This window comes from Perognathus longimembris, chromosome 4 (genome assembly GCF_023159225.1).
Source record: "Perognathus longimembris pacificus isolate PPM17 chromosome 4, ASM2315922v1, whole genome shotgun sequence".
Classification (NCBI taxonomy): Eukaryota; Metazoa; Chordata; class Mammalia; order Rodentia; family Heteromyidae; genus Perognathus; species Perognathus longimembris.
Genome location: NC_063164.1, coordinates 64,098,271 through 64,113,816, shown reverse-complemented (window position 1 = coordinate 64,113,816; position 15,546 = coordinate 64,098,271). Strand labels below are relative to the sequence as shown.

The 15,546-nt window shown below is 42.4% G+C and overlaps 1 pseudogene; it reads left to right on the top strand.

Annotated features, from left to right (window-relative positions):
* The first annotated feature begins 205 nt into the window (after positions 1-205).
* LOC125350005 lies at positions 206-1,066 on the top strand (annotated as a pseudogene).
* The last annotated feature ends 14,480 nt before the right edge of the window (positions 1,067-15,546 follow it).

Below are 15,546 nucleotides of genomic sequence, written 5' to 3'. Positions count from 1 at the left end.
GAAAACAGAGACAAAACATACAGTGTTTAGAAGAGTTAGAAAGATTTTTGAATTTAGAATGTTACAGAGTGGAGAAAGTGAGGAGGCTGCATCTGGCTCCTGCTCTCACAGCCATTGCAGTAAGTACATTGAGCTCCATAGAGACAGGGCAGGGGCAAGTGAGAGCCAGAGGGGCACCGAATGTGCAGCGGAGGAAAAACTAAACATGGGCAAAGGAGTTCCTAAGAAGCCGAGAGGCAAAATGTCATCAAATGCATTGTTTATGCAAACTTGCCGAGAGAAGCACAAGAAGAAGCACCCGGATACCTCCATCAACTTCTCAGTTTTCTAAGAAGTGCTCAGAGAGGTGGAAGACTATGTCTGCTAAAGAGAAAGAGAAATTTGAAGACATGGCCAAGGCAGACAAGGCTCATTATGAAAGAGAAATGAAAATCTACATGCCCCCTAAAGGGGAAACAAAAAAGAAGTTCAAAGATCCCAATGAGCCCAAGAGGCCTCCTCGGCCTTCTTCTTGTTCTGTTTTGAGTATCGCCCTAAAATCAAAGGGGAACACCAGGGCCTGTCTATTGGTGATGTTGCGAAAAAAAACTGGGAGAGATGTGGAACAACACTGCTGCAGATAACAAGCAGCTTTATGAAAAGAAGGCTGATAAGCTGAAGGAAAAATATGAAAAGGATATTGCTGCCTACCAAGCTGAAGGAAAAGCTGATGCAGCAATAAAGGGGTTGTGAAGGCTGAAAATAGCAAGAAAAAGAAGGAAGATTAGGAAGATGAAGAAGATGAGGAAGAAGAGGAAGACGAAGAGGATGAGGATGAAGATGAAGAAGAGGAGAATGAATAAGTTGGTTCTAGCGCAGTTTTTTTCTTGTCTATAAAGCATTTAACCCCCCTGTACACAACTCACTCCTTTTAAAGAAAAAAAAATTGAAATGTAAGCCTGTGTAAGATTTGTTTTTAAACTGTACAGTGTCTTTTTTTGTATAGTTAACACACTACCGAATGTGTCTTTAGGTAGCCCTGTCCTGGTGGTATTTTCAGTAGCCACTAACCTTGCCTGGTACAGTATGGGGGTTGCAAATTGGCATGGAAATTTAAAGCAGGTTCTTTTTGGTGCACAGCACAAATTACTTATATATGGGGACAGTAGTTTTTTCATCTTCAGTTGTCTGACGCAGCTTATACGAAATAATTGTTGTTCTGTTAACTGAATACCACTTTGTAATTTAAAAAAAAGTTGCAGCTGTTTTGTTGACATTCTGAATGCTTCTAAGTAAATACATTTTTTCTTATTAAAAAAAGAAAGATTTTTGAATTTAGATAAATGATTTACCCATGTGGTAGAAATCTTTCATTATAAACTGCATGCCTTCCAATACTTATAAAATCCACTATTCCTTTCTAGTAACACTCCTGCCAAGTTTATATTCTTCTCAGATGTCAAAATTTAGATTTCTGAAATGATCGTGTTTACATAGTACAAGTCACATTTTTCACATTCTCAAAATCTTGAGTGAGTATAAATTGACTTCTAGTAACAATGCTGAAATATCCAACTGAAAAAAAACACCAAAGCAACCTTGCAATTTTCCATAGGACAATAATTTGAAAAAGGAAGATGGAATAAAAAATGTAACATATTTGAGGGATTTTGTTGTTATTGTCTAGCCCAGAATTTAACTGATTCCAGAATCCTTTGGAATGCTCAAAATAGAAGTCTCCTACTCTTTGTCCAAGTGAAGGAAGAGGACTTTTAAAAAACTCTATATTAAAACTATAGTCTTATTTTCATGTTTGTTCCCACTAAACCTGGGTCCTAGAAATCAGTTTTTGTAAAAGAAAAAAAATTTCAAAGCTGATGTGGAGTGTTATCAGTCATAATTAATATGATAACCACAGCAGACAAATTTACCTTTCCAGAAACACTGAGCTCTCTTAGGCAAGTTAGACACAGCACGTAAACATGGCTGGGATGCAGATAAACAAGGCAGGGTAGACTACAGTAAGCTACAAGGGTGGAAGGTGAATTGTATTTTTTTTTTTCCATTCAAAAATCAGGTAGGCGGGGCTGGGGATATGGCCTAGTGGCAAGAGTGCCTGCCTCGGATACACGAGGCCCTAGGTTCGATTCCCCAGCACCACATATACAGAAAATGGCCAGAAGTGGCGCTGTGGCTCAGGTGGCAGAGTGCTAGCCTTGAGCAAAAAGAAGCCAGGGACAGTGCTCAGGCCCTGAGTCCAAGGCCCAGGACTGGCCAAAAAAAAAAAAAAAAAAATCAGGTAGGCCACACTGAAAGGACTGGGTGGTAGAAAACTAGGACAAGCAATTTTCAGTCTGCACTCTGTGTAACTAACCGGTGATTGTTTTTCTGCCATCATGTCCAAGTGACAAAAGAAAAAGTCAAAAATAAAAATAAAAACTTTGCATCTGTGAGGTACCACCTACATCTGCCCACGGATCTCCATGACGCAGACTGAGAACAAAGTGCGTATGTCACTAGGCAGGGGGGAGAGGGACTGGGGCTCATAGCATGAATCTCATTGGCAGAGATGTATTTTAGTGGGTTGAATTATGCCTGACTGATAAACAACATTTGGGTTCACCACAGGGAGGACTTGGAAAAAGAAAGGCTGCTCCTGAGGAGATGTTGACACTTGGGAAGAAAGCAACCAGGAAAGAAAGCTTTGTGAGAAGATAAGAGTAGAACAGAAGCCCATTTAAACTACTCATGAGGACTTCTCCAGCCCTGCTACTCATTGGGATGAAGTTACTCAGATATTGATAAACCAAGACCAAGAGAAATTTTACAGTTCTTTAAATAACTATCATATGCCTATGGGACTTATGATGTTTAAAAGAATAAAAGACCATAGAAATAAAACCAGAAATCTTAAAACTATTTGAGGGAAAAAAGTCTCTCTTCTAAGACTGTCTTAAATTTAGGATTCAAGTTGATGGTTTAGCTAGCATTTATCTTTTGGCTTATTTCTGCACCTATATTGTGTAATGTGTATAAATAGATGCTGACCTATAATAAACAACAATCTCAGTAAATTAATTTTCAATCCTAATAATTTATTTACAAATACCATAGGATTTATTATATATTCAGTCTGATCTTCTGAAATACAATGACAATTACGGGGCTTCCTTCTCCATTCTTGTAGTTCTTCTTTTCTTGGCTGACTTTATCAGCAAACTCTTCAAGTTAAAGTTGAAAAGAAAGCAGAAAATTTTAAATCTTACTTACAGTCCCCATACAAAAAGAAAGTGTTTCAGATTTCCTTGTTGAGTGTGATTATTCTGTTTTGCGGGAGATTTATTTCAGCAAATTGAGTTCCCTTCTCTTGAGAGATTGATCAAGTCTTTTTATTATGAACAGAAACTGAATTCTAGCATATATTTGTTATGCATCTGTTGAGATGACCAGTGATTATAATAATAATGTTAGTAATTGTGATATTACTAAAATCAAAATCAAGCCCAAATTACATTCCTAGAATAGACCAAACAATCACAACATAACACCCTTTTATTTATTACTATATTTAGTTTGCTGGAACCATTCAGTACATGCATCATGAGCTCTTGGTCAATGACCCACTGCACTTGTCCCATAAGATTTTATCACTTTAATGTCAATGCTATCTTTGCTTGTGTGAGTATACTCTAAGTTTTGTCCTTAAGTATTTTGATTGTGGGGTAACATTCAGCAAGACACATCTTACTCATAAACTGACAAGATGATTTGTAAACCAGGCACCAGGGACTTAATTACTCTAGAGGATCTCAGTGTCTCCTGAAAGAGAAAAGCCCCTGAGGCCCCTGAGACTCCTCCTTCCCCCCTCTCTCCCCCCTCTCTCAATCTCTCTTTCTCTCTCTCTCTCTCTCTCTCTCTGAAAATAACCAGCAAAAACAGCAGGGCTGGAGGCATGGCTGAAGTAATAGTGAAAGAGAAGTGCTAGAGAAAAGCAAACATGAGACCCTGAGTCAGTACCCAGGACTACCAAATATATATGCATATGAATGTGTTTGTGTGTACGTATGTATAGAGATAAAATAAAATTGATCCTCTTGTACAGGTATGGTTAAGGGAATTTGTGGTGTGCAACCATCCTCACAGCCCATCTTCAGAACTCTTCCCACCTTATAAACCCAAAGCTCTGGATCTTTGACATAATAGCTCTCCAGCCCTGCTCCCTGAAGACCCTAGCAGCCACTCTTGTGCTTTGCATGCTCTCCTGACTACTCTAGGTTTCTGGATAACTGAAATCAGCTCTTAATTGTTTTTTGAAATTGCAATTGATGTATTTTCTTACTGTAATATCCTCAAAGTTTATGTTATAGCAAATGCCAGAATTTCCTTCCTAAGATTGAAAATGTTTCATTGTACGTGTATACCACATGTGCCTGATCTACTCATCTACTAAAGAGCATACGTTGCTTCTGTGTTTAAGCTATTTTGAGTAGCTGCTATATGTAGGGATAATAAATATCTTGTTGAAGCCCTGTTTTCAAGTGTACTGATATAGACCTGTAATAAGAATTGCTGGATCATGTAGAAAGCTATTTTTAATTTTTGAGGAATAATTGTACCACAACAGCTGCACCATTTTATATCTCCATTAACCGTGCAGAAGTATTCTAATTACTAGGTGAGGGAGGATGGTCTTGGTTTTTTAAACATTTTTTTCAGTTAGTTTCAAAGTTTTAATATTTAACTATTATTTTTGTGTTTGTACTAGAAATTTTAAAGTGAATCCTGACATGTCAAAGCCCAATTGGATCCTTCTTATAAGAAACTTAGAATACATTAAGCATTTAGCCCCATATTATATGCCATAGTAGATGTATATTTTGGTGGGTTTTTTGTTTTGTTTTGTTTTTGTATTTTGCTTCTGTTTGGTTTTGCTGGTATTGAGCTTTGAACTCAGGGCCTGGGCTTGTGAAGCAGGCACACTACCACTTGAGCCACTCCTCCAATACTTTTTGCATTGGTTATTTTCAAGGCACTATTATATTCAGTTTGTCAAAACAAACATGAAACACATAGCAATGTTTGGGGTAATGATAGGACAGTGGTCTCATAGTTACTGAGATCACACCAATACACAAAGCCATTGTACTTCCTCCATAGCTTGGGTGCCCAGTTGTTAACTGAGTCTCCCAACTTTTAGGCCCAGTCTGGCCTCAAACCAAGAGACCCTTAATCTGAAGTAGCTAATATTATAGGCTGGAGCCACCATGCCAAAATACAAAATCTCTTTGTATTTTAAATTTTATCAGATATCATTATCATCCAGGCAATTTCCACTTAAACTTACATACATCTCACAGCTTTACTACTTTCATTGCTCCTTGCTTTTTTTGAAATCTCAAAGTTGCTATTTAACATTCTCTTTATACTCTTGTTCCTAAAATACCGTTGTGCATGCCCTTTATCATTAGTTTGCCAGTCATCATATCTTTGGGGTGTTTTTGCTTTTATTTGTCTTTCTGAAGGTGTTTCAAAGAATAATTTCCATCAGCTTTGGAGTTGCATGTTGGCAATTATTTACCTTATTGTAAATTAAAGAAATTATCCCATTGTTTTGTGACTTTTCAGAGTTTTGTTTTGACTTGTTTTGCTGTTTTGTTTTGTTTTATTATCCAAGAACTCAGCTATTAGTCTAAATTGTATTTAACTTTATGCTTTTGTTTTTACTAAGATTTGGTTATACGTCTTTTTCATTATTTTTTAAAATTTTGTAAAGCTTCTGAAATGATTGGTTTAGAATTTTATAGGCTTAGGTAATAATTTCACAATACCTCTTCATTCATTCCAACTCTGTCCTTCTCATCTCTTAGACCTTGACTCAATGTGTTGGTTCTTCCTTCTGTATTGCTGTTGCTCTTACAGTATTTTTCTTATGTCTCATTGTTTTATCTCTCTGACCATGGATATATGAAGCATTATTAAATCCCCCAGCATCTCTATAGGCTTCCACTAAAAATCAGCAAACCTTTCTGTAAGATAATCATCTCTAAATTCCACCACTCTGCCTCACTCTAGCTCTTCTCTCAACCCTCAGCTTCATCTCTAGTTTTTACCTATTCATTCCATATTTCTCTCCTATTTGTTAGAGTTCAAAATAGCCCAAGTAAAAGTACTTTTAAAATATTTTGTCCAAATTATTTAGCTTTCTCCAGAATAGACACATCTCTTCTATATCTCAATCACCATCACTCATACCACAGAATGTAAAAGAGAAATGCATGGGTCTAGTTGCCAAATCCTTCTGGACTCTTTGCCATCCACATGTGGGAAGTGGAAAGTTATCTAAATGGTACATTTTAGTGGTTACCTTTGGTTTGGGCTAGGGTTAGACCTAATGGATACACTGTAAAGATCAGTAACAAAGGTAATCCAGCTTCCCATAAGACTGAGAATTGCGTGTATTGCCTTTAGTGTCTGTAGTGCCTTTAAAATCTCTTCTTGATCCCCCACAGCAATCTGTTCATTTTGTCCTGGGATTGTAGTGGAACTCCCTTAGGCCAGGCCAGTCTTTTCCCTCTGCACATAAGGATGTTCGTGAACTATAATACTAAGCATGGAAAAAGCTTTAACTTTCAGAATTAATAATTTACTGAAACATGGTTGTTCAAGGTCCTACAGAACTGTGAAATAATACTTCTGAAGTTCCTCTCAATTGTCTTCCAAATCACACCCCCTAACTTCTCCCTTCAACCTATCCATGAGCAAGAATGAGAGCAGGGGGCAGGATGATGATGCTGCCATCCAGGAAAGAGCAGTATCCTGGGATTACCAAACACAGCCCTGTGAGTGGTAAAGTTCTGTGTCTTCTACATCCATTCTTGCGGGGCTAGATCTCCGGCAGGAGGTAAGCGTGAACGACACGCACAGGAACACACACCGGGAGGACAAGCTTGAAGCAGGTTTCGTTTATCATTGCGCAGATCAGGAATTATATAGCCCCCAGCACCCCAACTTCCTGAGTCCTCCCCAGCCAATCACCTAGCGGGGAGTTGATGTAAGGCAACTAGTGGCGGGCACCGATTGGTCCCCCGGGGGAGTGTGGGGAGCGTGGACAGATCGTGGCCGGCAAGCCGGGCAGATGTGCCTGTGGGCTATGTCTCCATGAGCAGGAAGTGTGCTTCTACTGCTACTCCAGCTGACTCAACCAGACCTGACCAGCTCTACCCACAAATTCCCCCTTTTCTTTTAAAAGGACCGTCATTATGGTGACCAACGCGTTGTTGGAGGCATCGTTGCGGGGAGTGCAGGCATTTAATAATCCCCAGAAGAATAAGCCCTAATAGCACAATGCCTCCCCAGATAACTAGGGAGGATGGCGAAAAACATTGTTGCAGCTTTTTAAGCACATCTTCTAAAAAGGAGGCAATGGGAATAAGCTGTATAGTGGTCTGATTTAGGTGGGTAATATCATGCAGTAAGCATTGGGTAAAGTTTAAGTACTTAAGGGACCAAGGGCCTTGGATGTATTCACTAAGTTCAGTGACATTGGGCACGGGAGTGGAAAGCTGACAGACAGAAGTAGGCATAGCTTTGCACAGTCTTCCTTGTTGCAGCCGAAGAAAGGTAATCTGTTCTTGGAGCAAGTCTATTTGTTGTTGGAGCACAAGAAGGCCTCCTTTAAGATGATTGGCAACCTGCAGATGTTGCAGTTCTATGGACGACAGCTGAGGGATGAGCTGGTTTATCTGATGTACTGTGGACACGCTCTGGGACAACCATATAGCGGCGGTGGTAGCGGAAGCCACTGAAGCGATGATTGCCGACACAATCGCGATGATCAGTCCTATTGCTCTCCTAGGGCAGGGATGAATCAGTTGAACCTGAGAAAACTGAGAGTCGTTAGTAGCCAAAACAATAAATGGGGGAACACGTAACAAGCCTGCAAAGGGATATGTGTCATTTGGTTCCCAGTGATTATTGAGGGTGCAGGTGTCAGAAGAGTTGTCTCCTAGACAAAAAAGGAACGGGGCTCTAACTCCCACCATCCCTGACATTTGGTCACACGCAGAGCGGTTGCAGTGACGAGTGTTGGCCAATAGAAAAGGAGACAGGTCCAGGCAGAAATGTGATGAACAAACTATTGGCATGGGGGGGTCCTAGGCCCCCCAACCACCCCCCTGAAGAGTTATAAAACTCCTTTAGATTTTGAGATTTGGGGTTCTTCTCAGACCCGTTGTGTATAGCCGGGTGTATGGATGAAGTGAGGCTCCCAAACATCCTGCCTTGCCAGGAGCTGGCACAAAAACTAATCACTAATTCCTCAAGAAGAGTGGTAACATTGCTAAAACTATTAAACTCCCTATGGTGACATAACTGTATATGGAAAGGTATGTCAGTAGGCTGAGTGCAATTTTTTTCAGTGGGGCAAATAGGGTAGGGTCCCATGTAGTTCCACCATCCTGTCCCATGAGTCACTTTGGCGAGGGGGATAGTACAGCCATCAAATTGTCTAATTGAATCATTTGAAAAGCAAAAGGAAATAGCCTCCCCCATGTGAAGGTGAGGTTTGTCTTTGGATGCCAGAAGGCATCTGCTGAAAAGGGGAGGCCTATCGTGCCGTTGGAAGAAAGCATTTGAGGGAAGATGGTGGTATCTTCCCCTACCATCATCAAGATTTGAGGGCTGGGCACTAGCGTTATCTTACCCTGCCCTGCAGCAGATTGAGAATTGGCTGTAACAATGGCACACATCAGAAGGAATAGAGTACCATGCCCGGGTCTGGGTCTGGGGCCATAGCTTGAGCCTGTTCTATCAATCCCTTTAGGTCTCCCCAGGTGATGGCATGGTGTCTAGCTCAATGTCTGTGCCTTCTCCTCCGTGAGCTGTCCAAGTGTAGTAGACGCATCTCGTTTGTGGGTGGTGACAGCTGGTCAGACATCTCGAGCTGGAATCCAAACAGGTTTGTCGCTCGTGTCTGGAAAGATACAAGCAAATCCTCTCCCCTGTGCCATTAGGGGAGCAGGGCCCTCCCATTTTCTTGTGATGGGGTCCCTCCATCTGACCATGGGGACCAGAGTAGGTGCCTTCAGGAGACTCCAATGCAGGGCTGCAGGGGACCCGTGAGTGGTAGGTGCAAATGTCAAAACGTTTTTTATTATGAGACAATAGTTTAATTTTGTTTGGGGGTCTTTGAGTCCTAGCCCATCCATTTCCCCCTTTTCTTTTAAAAGGAGGGTCTTGATTTCCTTGTGACTGCTTTCGACAATAGCTTGGCCTTGTGGGTTATATGGGATACTTATGTGGTGTGTAATGTTCCAAAGGGCACAAAATTCATGAAACTGTCTGGACGTGTAAGCAGAGCCATTGTCTGTTTTAAGGGTCCAAGGAATGCCAATAATTGTAATGGCGTGTAAAAGTGATTTGATGGTGTGCTTTGTTGTTTCACCAGTTAGGGCTAGGGCTGTTATAAAGCCTGAGAATGTATCTATGCACACATGGACGTATTTTTGCCTGCCAAATTGGGGAACATGGGTTATGTCCATTTGCCATGTGCCACTGGGCCTAAGGCCCCACGGATTTGTTCCTATGGACTGTAGTGGTCCTAAGGGCAAGAGAGGCACACAGGAGGAGCAGGACCGAATCATGTGTTTGCATTGTTGGTGCGTTAAATCAGGAAATAACTGTTTGATAGTGGTTGCTGGTAAGTGGAAACGACCATGCAACGCTCGGGCCTGGTCCATGGATGTATTGGTGAGTAACACTGCGGGGGTGACAGCATGGTCATTAGCCTCGTTACCAACAGCTAGGGGTCCGGGGAGGTTAGTATGAGATCTAATGTGTTGAATGTACCATTATTGGGCACGATTGTCTAGCACAGTCTAAATTTGGAACATTATTTGTGTTACATCATGACCATCATCACTTAATAAGGATCCAGGAAGAATGGCAACAGTCTGTACAGCATATAGACTATCAGAAAAAATATTAAGAGGTTTATTGGGAAAGGATGCAAGGGCAAGTAATATGGCTAGTAATTCAGCAGCTTGAACAGACAGGGAATGCTGTTGAAGCACATATTTTTTTGCATCAGCATAATAAATTCCATAAACAGTTTTTCTAGCATCTGTAAAAAGTACAACGGCCTGAGGGATGGGTTATCCTTTTGGACAGGGAGGGCACCGCCATAAAAGTGGCAGCTCTTGGGTAACTCTTAACACAGGGTTTTTGGGCATGTGATTATCAATGCTAAAATAGTAGTGGATGACCTGTAAGGCTAATTCGTCTTCAGTTGTCAGGAAATTAAAGATGGTTTTTCCTATGGGCCAGATAAGATGGTCTGGGAATGTGCCATAAGTTTGACAGCAGCGTTTCGCACCCTTAATGGCCAGGTTGCACAGCATAGTAATGGGTGTGCTAATTTTTGGTAACTGGGAAGTGGCTAGATGTATCCATTGTAATATACCATGGGGTTGAGTTAAGGCTGCCAACAGGCAGGCCATTATTATTTATTATAAGTATGGTGATTTCTTGAGTGGCATCTACAAACACCAAGGGGGTTGACCATAATTGGTCAGCAACCTGTTGTAGAACTTGCTTAGCATCAGGGGAAAGTACACAAAGAGAAGTTGGGTCAGAGGGACCCTGAAGTAACTGAAACAAAGGTTGAAGTTGCTGGATAGGGAGACGCATAAAAGTCACGCACCCAATTGATATGCCCACATAATTGTTGCAATTCAGTTAAAGTATATTGGGGCTTAATAACAATACTAGGCCAATTTGGGGCAATTGTTTGATCTAAATGGTATCCAAGATAAGCGTAAGGGGTTTTAATTTGAATTTTCTCGGGGGCAATATGGAGGCCTAGTACTGCAAGGTTTTTCTTGAGTTGTGTTAAGCAGTTTTGCATGGTGGCAACATCTTTATGTGCCAACAAAATGTCGTACATATAATGGACTCAAAAGCACTTAGAAAGTAAAGGCCTGATAGCATGGGCAACATACATCTGACATAGCGTAGGGCTATTTTTCATTCCTTGAGGGAGAACTTTCCATTGATATCATCGAGTGGGTAGCTGACAGTTAGGTGCCCATACCGAGAAGGCAAAATATTCTTTATCATTAGGGTGCAAGGGAATGGAAAAGAAACAGTCCTTAATATCAATAATGGCAACATGCCAGCCTTTGGGTATTGCAGAAGGGTGTGGGAGTCCAGGTTGGAGCGTTCCCATCTTTTTCATATGACTATTAATGGAACATAGGTCATGGAGGAGTCTCCATTTCCCTTGAGCTCTTTTTTGGATAACAAAAATAGGAGTTATGGGGGCTGGTGCTGGGTTCTATGTGCCCCTTTTTTAGTTGCTCCTCCACTAGAGCCTGGAGATGGGGGAGCTTTTCAGGAGAAATAGGCCACTGTTCGACCCAAATGGGTTGGGTGGTGTCCCACTGGAGTGGAATTGGCTCTGGTCATACAACAGTGGCCATTAGAATTGGGGGTACTGCAGGTGATTAACGGCTCAATCTGTCATGAAGTCCTCATAAAAGGCCCTATCATCTGTTGTTAGCACAGTACCCATATTAGTAAGAACATCTCTTCCCCAAAGAGTGCATGGAAGGCCAGGAGCAACAAGAGGCTTAAAAGCCCCGATGGCCCCATCACAGTCTTCCCATTTAATAGGCCACTGGACCTGGAGGGAGGCAGCCTTTCCATTGACACCCTGTAGACAGGGGCCTGGAACCAGATTCCATCCCAACCCCTCGACTTCCTCCTTTCTAAGGACTGTACAGTCAGCTCCAGTATCAATGATGCCTTTAAATTTTGTTCCATTTAAGTTCCATTCTAGCTTTTCCATTTTGGATAGGAATAGTCCATAACACTTGGGGGAGGGGGTGGCTGTTGCCGTTGTCCTGTTGGGGTAGGGGCTGAGGACTGCCCCTTATCTAGTTTAAAGGCTGAGTTTTAGAGCGACACTCAGAGACCCAGTGAAAACCTTTTTTGCATTTAGGACACACAGAAGGGGGTTGTATCCTTTTGGGTGAGTCTCGGAGTGATGGGCGATCTTTTTTAAAATGACCTGTCCGGCCACATCCCCAACAAGGTCGGGCTCCCGCGGCGCCACTAGGGGGCACTCGAGTATTGGCAGTCATAGAGGCGAAAGCCTGTGCAAAGGCAGTCATAGCATGAGTTGAGGTCCCCAAATCTCTTGTGGCCAAGATCCAATCAGTGATCTCCGCGTTTCGATCAGGGGCAATGGCTTTTTTACATTCCTGAGTGGCCCCCTCCCATATTAGTGTCCGGGCTAGTGCATCTTGGGCTCCACCGTGGGATAACTTTCGGGCTACTGCCTCCTGAACACCAGCAACAAAGTCAGTGAAAGGCTCATTGGGACGCTGTATGAGGGTTTTTAGTTGCTTGTCTCCTTCCTTAGAAGGGACTGAGGAAACAGCCCATAATGTACAGAGGCGTACTTGGTCAAAGTACTGAGGGGGCACTGCCGCCTGTGGGACAGGAGAAGCATAAGCTCCCTCCCCCTTTAAGCAATCAGGATCCGCCATGTTAGCATTGTCTCCCCCAGCAGCTATATTTTGTGCACTTTGTTGTTCACATTCGTCATAAAAGGCAGCCTTCCATAAAAGGAAGTCTCCTGAAGATAGGGCTGCGCGCATTAAACATTTCCAATCATGGGGGCAGTTAAGGTCAATGCTAATGGTTTCAAGCATCTGTTGAGCATATGGGGAATGTAACCCATCCTCCCTGACAGTGGCCTGGTATTTGTCAAGCACCTTCGGGTCATGGGGTACCATAAATTGGGCTGGGTGGCAGTTCGGTGAACATTCACCGGGAATGAGAACTGGGGCTCATTTATGGGCTTGGCTGCCATTGCCACGGTAGCTGGGGGGGCCCGTAAACAGCTGTTGTATTACAGGAGGAACAATAGGTCCTTCCTCCTGAGAGAAATTGGATATGTCTGCCCAAGGATATAAAGTCCCCTGAGGGGGGTTCCCAAGCTAAACGGACTAAACGGCCAAAAGAAGTGGTTGGGTGGACTTCCTGGGATTGATAGTAGTGGGGAGGTGGCTTGGCAAGCACAGCCAGCTGGCACTCTGAGTCACAAGATGGCAGAAGTTGTTGATCCTCCACCATCTTGCTGGCATTGTCTGCTGCGCCACAAGAAGGCTGAAGTACCTGTGCAGCTCCGCCATTTTCTGCATGTTCTGCCTCCTCCCGCAGTGAAGCGTTGAAAGCCTGCAAAGTTTCTCCCTCCTCTCTCCGGGACAGACAGGCTTGAATGGCTATTACAATCGGATAAAAAGTCAAGGGCAGCTCAGTACCTTAGCAGATTTCTTTTTTAGGAGCTGCTTGAAGGACACAGGTCCAGCTCTCTGCATCCCGAATGGCCTTGGAGTCACTCCACGGACACAATGCACTATTTCCCATATCAAACTAGCTTCTTTTTCGGATACTTTTATCCGTCTACTCCGAAGCAGGGCAACAAATGCTCAAGATTGAGGCTCCCACGCTGCAGGTGGAAGGTTGCCCATGGAGGCACTTACCTTGCACTAGACTGTCCGTCTGCCAAAAACACTCAAGCCCTACATTGGGCGCCACTTGCAGGGCTAGATCTCTGGCAGGAGGTAAGCGTGAATGACGCACACAGGAACACACTCTGGGAGGACAAGCTTGAAGCAGGTCTCGTTTATCGTTGCGCAGATCAGGAATTATATAGCCCCCAGCACCCCAACCTCCTGAGTCCTCCCCAGCCAATCACCTAGTGGGGAGTTGATGTAAGGCACTAGTGGTGGGCACTGATTGGTCCCCCGGGGGACTGTGGGGAGCGTGGACAGATCATGGCCAGCAAGCTGAGCAGACATGCTTGTGGGCTATGTCTCCATGAGCAGGAAGTGTGCTTCTACTGCTACTCCAGCTGACTCAGCCAGACCTGACCAGCTCTACCCACACATTCTCTTCTTGCTTTTTCACACACACACGCACGCACGCATATACAGGATGATTTTCCAGCCAACAAGATTTGTGCTCACTTGATATAAAACTCCATATAATATATATGAACATGAGAAGTAGGAAACCAATTTTTAAAATAATACATTTTTTCCAAAAATTAACTTTTTCACTAGTATTCTATATTTCCTTTTGTAATTGAACTCATAAATTCTTTCTGACCAATATTTGCTTAATTGGTAAGGGAGTGATGAGCCCACGACTGTAATTCTCTGCGTTAATCCCTAAGTTGTGGACAGTAGATAGAGGACAAAGGATGATATATTGGAAGCCAAGATTCATTAAGTCAAAGCCAAGATTCTTTGAAAAAGAATAAGAAGCCCTGTGCAGAACTCTCAGTCAAGGGCAATAAAAAAGGCCTTGGCACAGCTTAAGTAAAAAGGTAGCTAGGGATGCAGAAAGTTTACCTCTCCCTTCTCAAAAGTTCCCCCAAGCCTGTGTTGTTTCCTTGACTTATATTGTCAATTTTATATGCCTTCTTTGCCTATTATTCAATTTTGATATCCCAAACATTTAGTTGGTTAATTAGAGTCTTGTGGGTTTGTCATTTCAGGCTGATTTCAAACTGTGAACCTTAGACCTCAGCCTCCTGAGTAGCTAGGATTTACAGCTATGAGCCACTGGCATTCAGCTAATAATCTCAAACATTTAGCATAGTCCTGGGCATGCAAGTCTTATAAACAGAGTCTCTCTACAAACATATATATGCCTCACTATGAATAGAATTTCTTCTTTTGTGAAGAAAGTCACCTTTATATGGACAAGTTTATTAATTGAATTAACAGCACTTTAAATTGCATGAAACTTTATGTTTTTATACTTAAATATGGAGCGGTCCTGGTCTGGAGGTATGGTTCAGGTGGTTGACCATCTCCTTAGCAAATGCAAAGCCCACAGTTCCTAGTTCAATGCCAGCACTAGAAAGAAAATAAGAAGGAGAAAGAGGAAGATGAGGAAGAAGAGGGGAAGAAGGAGGGGGAAGGAGAGGGAGTAAGAAGAGGAAGAAAATGAGGAGGAGGAAAAGAAAAAAGATGAGAAAGAGTTGAAGTTAGAGTTCTTTAACATGACTTTAGAGTTGATTTAAGTGTTGAGATACTCATTAAATTAGTGACAAATTAGAAGAGCATGCATTTGTCTTTATCACCAGAAACATCCTACTGCTAATGATTGAAAGGAAATCAAACTGGTGAGCATATAAGTACTGCTTTTTCTAAAAGAGTAGAGTATGCAATCAGGACAAGATTATCAAGCACAAACAGTCAGAGCACTCCCCATGCACTCAACTCCACCCTCTAACCCAGAGCTTACTGTGGCCTCAAATTGAGAACAAGAAGACCTCATTTTAAACTAGGTATGTGGACAATGTTACTGTTGCTTGACAGATAGAACATTGTGATGAATATCACCATGGGAAGATGATGAAAAACACAGATCAAGGTAGTGTGGAGTGCCTGCACATAAGCAGAGCAACTCCAAGGTCACCACTAACAAAAGGGTAGTACCTCTCAAAATTATGCAGTAAATATCCTTTCAGGACTGTTGCTTATCTGGATA